This window comes from Vespula vulgaris, chromosome 1 (assembly GCF_905475345.1).
Source record: "Vespula vulgaris chromosome 1, iyVesVulg1.1, whole genome shotgun sequence".
NCBI classification, from domain to species: domain Eukaryota; kingdom Metazoa; phylum Arthropoda; class Insecta; order Hymenoptera; family Vespidae; genus Vespula; species Vespula vulgaris.
Genome location: NC_066586.1, coordinates 13,196,873 through 13,205,173, shown reverse-complemented (window position 1 = coordinate 13,205,173; position 8,301 = coordinate 13,196,873). Strand labels below are relative to the sequence as shown.

The 8,301-nt window shown below is 40.2% G+C and overlaps 1 protein-coding gene across 3 annotated transcripts in view; it reads left to right on the top strand.

Moving 5' to 3' along the window:
* The first annotated feature begins 288 nt into the window (after positions 1-288).
* The window catches only part of LOC127064342 (uncharacterized), a 42,170-nt gene continuing 34,157 nt past the window's right edge, over positions 289-8,301 (top strand). The window contains exons 1-2 of one of the 3 annotated variants that reach the window (XM_050995279.1): positions 295-456; positions 755-1,808. The gene's annotated coding sequence lies outside the window, so the exon portion shown is untranslated. Of the gene's footprint in view, positions 1,809-8,301 lie in introns of all 3 variants that reach the window. The other 2 variants (XM_050995282.1, XM_050995290.1) reach the window with 2 other exon arrangements.

The window sequence follows — 8,301 nt, the reverse complement described above, 5'->3', positions numbered from 1 at the left end:
CGAGCTCGTAGCTTTTTCAACAGATAATTCGGACTTTAAATAAGACACTCTCTCTCTCTCTCTCTCTCTCTCTCTCTTTTTCTTTCTTCCTCCTTTTGCTCTTTTTCTTTTACTTCGATAGTAGGACGGTCGAGCGGTTCTCTCGGAAGGAAGAGTACTCGCGGTCGGTCGGCGGTGGAACGCGAGCTACCACCCTCGAGTGGGTGAGTGTATCGAATCGAGGGTCTTCGCAGATTTTCGGCGAGCTTCGTTCGCCCACGGGCTCTCCCGGGCAGCCGGCACGGCTCAGTGTACTGCGTGGCTGCCTGGACCGCAGGCGCCTCCGGCCGAGCAAACAGTCTGCGCTCGGCTCTCGGCGCTCTGATCTCGGAGCTTCCTCGCTTGCTCTCGTTCTCTATCTCTATCTCTCTGTCTATCTATCTGTATCTATTCACTGAGTGTTGCTCCGTGAAATTCGTATATATTCTTACGAAATTTTTTTTTATCTTCATACGTACACATCTCTCTTTCTCTCCTTTTCTCTATTTCTATCTATTTCTCTCTCTCTCTCCCTCTTTCTCTCTCTTCCTTTTTTTCTCTTTTGATTACTGACTTTTTCTGTCTCTCTCTTTCTCTATCCGTCTATTTGCCCGTCTCTCTCTCTCTCTCTTTTTCTTTCTCTCTAATTATCCCTCATCAAATTAAAATATTTGATCGCAAGATTTTTCATTCTCCAAATGGAAGATAAAAGTTTTGCTAATTATCCTTGGGATAGTCCTTGGAAGGGAAGATGAGATCGGCCTAATCGTCGCTATGACGTCCGTTCAAGAAGATCGTTCAATTTATGAAACAATAATTACATCGACTACGATAACAATAACAGCAGCAGCAGTATCAGCATCAGCAATAACGAGAACAACGACGATACAAATAACAGCAGCGGTTGTAGCAGCAACAGTAGCAGCAGCAACAGCAGCAATAGCAACAGCAGCGACAACGGCTACAGTAGCAACAGCAACAGGAGGAAAAATATCAAGAGATTCAAAGATCGCGATAGAAGAAAACGTGCTACGGAGATACTATTCGTAGCATGGAGTGGCGAGCTTTTTATCGGACTAGCTTCGACTCGCCTATGGAATCTCGAACGATGATCATCACCGACGAGTTAGTACGACGCGTCCATCTGACGAGTACGAAGAGATAGGAAAAACGTTTCCTTCGTCGTTGCCCGTTTATCTCTTCTCTCGGTCTCTCTCGTTGGCAACCGCTTGTGTCGTTTTTATTAAGAGTAATCCGCCTACATATGTATATAACTACATATATATTTATACATATGTATATGTATGCATACCGTGTTTGAAAAGGACATACAATGATGCAGCACGGATCGTACAAGAGTGATACCAATACGTTCTAACCTCGCGTTGATTCTTTACGCGCTCGGTGGTAGTTACGAAGCGAGTTGTACGACACGCAGTGTTTGTGGTAAAAAAAAAAAAAAAAAAAAAGAGGGAGAGAGAGAGAAAAAAAGAAAAAGAAAGGAATAGAAAAAAAAGAGAAGGAGAAGAAGAAAGGAACTATGAGACATTGGTAAGGGAGAGAGATAGAGATAGAGGGATAGAGAGAAAGAGAGAGGAGAACAAGAGGAAGCTACCACGAACGAAGGGAGGTGAAAAGGTGGGAGAGAAGAAGGAACAGGGGTGAGAGAGAGAGAGAGAGAGAGAGAGAGAGAGACAGATAGAAAGAGAAAAGCTGTGGAGAGAGTAATGATCGTGACGACGGTCTTGCAGACAAATGAACACCTCCGCACAGCGTTTGGAATATCCCAAGTAAGTAACGAAGTCTCTCGTTATACGAAACCTACTTTCTCGCGTCGTCAAGGAAAATCCAAAGATATATAACCGCGTCATCCTACCTTAGACACTACCCTTCTTTTCTCTACCTTCCCTTCTCATCCTTCTCTTTTTCCTTATCTTATCCCTACCATGTCTTTCTTTCTCTCTCTCATTCTATCTCTTTCTATCTATCCATCTATCTATCTATCTACCTACCTCTCTCTCTCTCTCTCTCTCTCTCTCTCTCTCTCTATCTATCTATCTATCTATCTCTTTCTTTCTTTCTCTGTCGATCTTACACATCTTTATTTCCAACGATTCTCTCATTTCGTTTGGAATAAACGCGCCTTAGGCGCCCTTCGCACAACGTTAAATCACCGAGGGGAACGATGGAAACAAGTAACAATGAATCTTTTGTAATTCCCTTTGACGTTGGACCATAAAAGGAAGAGTTTCTGAGTTTCAACTCTTCCGTAAGTGGGCTAACCTTATGAGATTTCATCTAGCTATCACGGAAGTTATAAAAGTTGACTGCACTCCTCTTCTTTTTCTCTCTCTCTCTCTCTCTCTCTATCTTTCTCTATCTCTTTCTCTATCTATCTTCCTTGCTTTCCCTCACAGTCGTTCACTTTAATTTCTAATATTCGAGAACATTCCCACCGTGGAATTTTCAGTAATAGAGAAGAAACGGTGGAGAATTTTCAGTCGTTTTCTTTTTTTTTCCTTTTTTAAAGACGATATACTCTCTCTCTCTCTCTCTTTATCTATCTAATCTATCTTTCTTTTCATCAAATATGTTCTCTCCGTCAGTCGATCGTTTAGCAAAAAATCGATCGAGTCGAAGAATGAAATTCGAAACTAACACTTTCCGATTGACTTATCATCTTGAAATAATAGATGTTTACCGTAGTAACAACGATCTTCTCTATCGAATGATTCATCGATGTTACGATTATACGATATCGTTCGTGTAGGAAAGCTCTTTGGAAAGTACCACCACGTTGCTCGACCAGCCAGAGCGCATTTGGCGCGAAATCCGACGTGCGGTTGGCATCGGACCCACCAATGGCGTGCGTCCTCGAGCGCACTGGATCGTGCTTAACGAGCGTTTCTCACCGAAACTCGTTCGGCAAAAGTCCTTGCTTTCTTGACTAACTAGGCCGCGTTTAAAATGACCTCTCTTTCTCTCTCTCGCTCTTTTTCTTTCTTTCTTTCTCTCTCTCTCTCTCTCTCTCTCTCTCTCTCTCTTTTCATTTTTATCGCGAGGTTACACTTCGAAAAGGGTATTAACCGTGCGGAAAGATCAAAGCCTAGTTGTAAACTCGTCAAACAAGTCGTTAGTTTCCAACACTTTGAGAAAATAAAATCGATAAACGTCGACAATCTTTCTTCAATGTCCTAATAATACGCGTTCTACGATTGCCCGATCAAAGTCGCATTTTTCTTTCTTTTCTAATTTCTTGTTCTTTTTTTTTTTTCTTCTTCTTTTCCACGTCTCTGCTTCCACCTTCCGCTTTTTCCTTTTCGCCTTTTTATCTTTACTCTTTCTCTATAAAACGATCGCAGTTCCTATTCATAGGACCGATGATGAAGGTACCGAAAGAGAAAGATCAAATTTGTAGTCTCGATGTTATTTGGCGAGCCTTCATAACGTTTCGACGCATTAGCATTTTTATGGGGTCCATAGTTGCTGGTTGGCTGCTTCTGTTTATATGTAGTACATATATATATATATATATATATATATATATATATATATACACACACACACACACACACACACACACTCACATATATATATAGATGCGACAAGTTATAGAGATGGTAGAGAAAACACCGAAAACGGAATTCAAAGGACGAAAGAGCAAGAAAAAGAAAAAGAAAAAGAAAAAAGAAGAAAAAGAAGAAGAACAGGAAGTAGAAGGAAAAGAAGGAGAAGGAGAAAAGGGAATGGTGTGAGAAGGAGGATGACACGATACGTAGGTGTCAGTGTGAGAAAGCAGAAAGGAGCCGAGTAGTAGGAGAAGTAGTGGGAGTAGGCGGAAAAGTAGAAGGAGGATAAGGAGGATGAAGAGGACGAGGGAGTGGGTGGAAGAGGTCACAAATGGTAGCAGGGAATCAGGTGGGAAACAATGGATAAGGGAGAAAGGAAAGTAGGTGTAGGAGGAAGAGGGCGAATGTAACCGCTCTTATTTCTTCTCGCTGCCACTGCGGCCCGACCCGGAAACAAAAGACGATCCGACATCAAACATTCAAATTAGAAAACTCCCCGTCCGTGGTCCGACCGTGGTCCGGATTACCCCCGGCACTCTTCTCCTCTTCTCTTCGATCCATCCTCTTTCTCTTTTTCTCTTATTCTCTCTTTCTTTTTGCTCTTTTTCACTCACGCGTACGCTAAACCACGATCCCCTACTTTCCCAAGGCCGCGAGAGCTTACTTCCCCTACCTTACCCCTCCATCCTACACACACACACAGATACACAAAGTGAATACAAAGTCGTATTCGATCGTAATTCTACGATCGATCGAACAACTTCTACCTTCCGTACTTATACGAGATACGAGATACGAGATCTACGTTTACCATAATGCCGATGGATGCTTGCGAAGAAGTAGATGAAGAGGAAAGCTTCTTCTTCATATACAGAAGCAAAATGGATCGAAACTAGGGAAGGGAAACTGAGAGAAAGATGGAGAAATAGAAAGAGAGAGAAAGGGGGAGAGAGAGAGAGAGAGAGAGAGGTTTCTCTCTGTCGTTTATTTTCTGAAAGTACCTGCCACTTTAATAAGGAACAGCTTCCACGAATTCAGGCTTTCCTCCTTGGAATTCAGAGGATTCCTCGAATAACGTGGATATCCTTGCCTTTTGCGAAAACCATGTACATATCTCTATCTAGATGTATTCCCATATATCTATAACTGTATTTACAGTTGGGAAGTATTGAAAATTTAGAGTCGACTGCAATAAATATATATATATATACATACATACATACATACATACACATACCTATACATAATCGATTACTTACACGAATTAAAGTTTAAATGTGCATCGTTATTCGCTGTTTAAATTTGATTGAATTTTTGCTCGTCGATCCGTAAAGTTTGCGAATCATTATATATGATACATATATATAATATATAATTATATATTTATGTACATATATTTGATCAAAATTTAGTATAAATATACACACGCACCTACATACATGCATTAAGAAGATATACATAATTTTGGCAATAGCTCGACATTCCCTAATTTCTATTCCTTTCGGGAGAACTCAACGAACATGAACGGAATGAACGATCGTTAACTGATACGATTTATGATGTACGCTTTGACGATACTAGCCCACAGTTATATCTGATTACGATGTGATATACGATAGAGAAAGCCGCGAGAGCAAACGTAGCTTAACTAATATTGGCTCGGTCGTGTGTAACGCCCGAACGGAGATCCTCGGCCAACATTTAAAGTCGAAAGCTATTCAAACATCGATTCCCTGAGTTCGTTCGTTCGTTCGTTCGTTCGTTCATTCGTTCGTTCGTTAGTTCGTTCGTCCATCCGTTCGTTTGTTCGATGCCACGAAGGAGCAAGAAGACGCTAGATTTTCATTTTTCCTTTGCTTCTCAAAAGCGGAATCAATTACATCACATTTATCAAGAACGCTTACGAAAACAAACTATCTTTTTCTCTATTTTCTCTTTCTTATTCTCTCTTTCTCTTTCTCTCTGACTTAACTTCAGTCAACCTACTCCTTTCCAGTCACTTAAGTTCCCCCACAAAGCGCAATTTCGTCAAGTAATCAAAAGTGTTTGCTCGCTAATCCTTAAACGTAATATTTTAATCCACTTGATCAAGGCAATCTGTTTTAAGGGAAGGGGGTAAGAGAAGGAGGAGGGATGGGGAGGGGGCGAGCAATGGGGAAAGGGGTATAATAGAATGTAAATGTTGTATATACGAGATGAAAACGACTTTACCACTTTCGCGCGTAGCAATGACGTTAATTAGTTCCGTCGCAACGTTGCTTCGTGGTCTACTGAAATTAAAGAAAGAAAATAGAAAGAGAGAGAGAGAGAGAGAGAAGGAAAAAAGGCAGAGAGAAAAGTGAGGGAATGGAAGAAGAAAAAAAAAGAAAAGAGTAGAAACAAAATAAAAAGAAAAGAAAAAAAAAAAAAAGGAATCATCCACGTATACGCATTTGCAGTTCCTTCGTGAGCCTGGAATGAAACCAACGGGGAAACTCGTGTTATGAACGTGGAATGAAAATATTGCAAGTTTCTAGAACCGTAGTAGTCGAGGCTCGAAGAAGATCGTATGGTTTCGATGAAAGAAGATGGTAAAAAGAACGTAGAGAAAAAAATACAAGGATAGAAAGAAAGAATGAAAAAGAGGAAGACAGAGAGAGGAAAGATTCTCCTCTCGAACGAAGAGAGCGTTCAGCTGATCGTACGGTTATCATTTGCAGAGTAGTGCTATTAGCATAATGTAATTCCTTTTTCCCCAGGACACCTGTCGATGCCATTATTCGATCCTCGCGGCGAAAGAATATTGATATTTCCGTAATCGAGTAGATACGGGGCGCCATCGTGTTGGTTGGTGTATTGTTTAAAAGAAAATATTAAAAGCAATATATTTTCCGAAGCGAGTTACCGTAGTAAAAGTACTACAACAGGAATCTCGTGTTTCCCTATTCTCTTTTCTCTCTACTCTTCTTTTTCTCTCTTCTCTTTTCTTTTATATCCTCTGTCTCTACTACTCGCGTTAATTCTACAAGTTTTTCTACTTGGCGGCTGCAAAAAGAGATAAAGGGCTAGAAGAGAAAGAGATCTTCTTACACGAGGAACTTTGTAAATCCGATCGATGTTTTTCTCGAATTACCAACGTTACTTTTCCCAACCGATTCTACATAATAAGATTTTATGGAGACTTTATCAGCGGTTTTTATCGAAATCATTAGGTGCGAACTGCCCAAGGACCATTTGCAAATGTTCCAATGATCCGATCCGGCAGGTTCGTTATCTTCCTTTCTCCTAAGCTTTTCTTAATATCCGTTAAAGAGAAAGAATGAAAGAAAGAGAAAAATAAAAAGAAGGAAAGAGAGAAAGAAAGAAAGAAAAAAAGAAAGAAAGAAAGATAGTATTTCTCCAGAATGAAACGTCCCAAAGAAATACTCTTAGCAAAGATCCTATCGCAGTTTCTCCCTACCCAAACCATCATCCATCCCGTCCCCCTTCGTTACTCTTTCATTCGAATTATCGGTTTGGCAAAGCTTCCTTTTTCTTTCTCGATTCTTCCATTCGAATTATCGGCCTCGATCCGTTTTCCCTCCTCGCGGCTGAACGCGGTGAATTGCTTCTCGCTGCTTACCGTACATTTAATTCCATTTCCCTCGATTTCGTGGCATCTCTGTTCGATTCCCTTCTCGGTAACGCTTTATCTTAAAAAAAGAAAAAAAAACTAACGAAAGCGTCTTAAAGCGGAAGGAAGGAAGGAAGGAAGGAAGGAAGGAAGGAAGAGAGAGAAAGATAAGGAAAGGAAAGAGAGAGAGGAACATCGAAAAAGGTAAAATTATTGCGACGGCAACGACTGAGTCTTCTCAAACGGAATAGGAAAACCATTAAAAAAAAATAAAAAGGAAATAAATAAATAAATCGGAAGAAAAAGAAGACCTAAGTACGTCTACGGGTTTCCTATGCATCTCGATTCGTTCTTTCCTTAGTTCACTATGGCTCCATGAAGAAAAAAGATTTTGATTATTTTTCCAATATACGAAAGCTTCTCCTCTCTCTCTCTCTCTTCTCTTTTTCTGCCTTTCTTTTCTCTCTCTTTCTCTCTTTCTCTCTTTCTCTCGCGAGGCACGCTGTTCCAGGTTGGCAACCCATCCACAGCCGTTCTACACACCAAGCATCGACCAAAGTGGCCGAGCTGGTGGTGCCGTTAATCCAATTTCTCGGATTAATTAAACGCCGAGTCGGGGTCTCGTTAAACTACTTCGTTCTCGAATATCGACGGTGTCGTTTTTGGCGTCGAGCTAGCGCCACCAGCTCGTTCGTTGCACGCGCCCGAAATCGACCGATTCAAAGTATCTAAGTACTTATGTACTTACGTATATGTATTTATTCTCTTTCTCTCTTTCTCGTAAATATTTGACGCATTGACGCATTGATAAATATCTTGGGATAAGAACATCCAAAATTACCTCGGAGATTCCCTACTTTTAATTACTTCCTATTTATTTATCAATATTATACATGTCAAATATATATATATATATATATATATATATATATATATATATATATATGTATGTACATCTACCAAATATATTTTACGAACTTCTCAAATGTTATAATTTCATTAAGGAGTAACTCGTAGCAAGTCCTTCAATTTACATATTTGAAGAGACGCAATAACGTCGCTTATTATGACTATGCAAGCAACAATGAATGAATAAAGTTTGAGAATCTCTGATTTAATGAC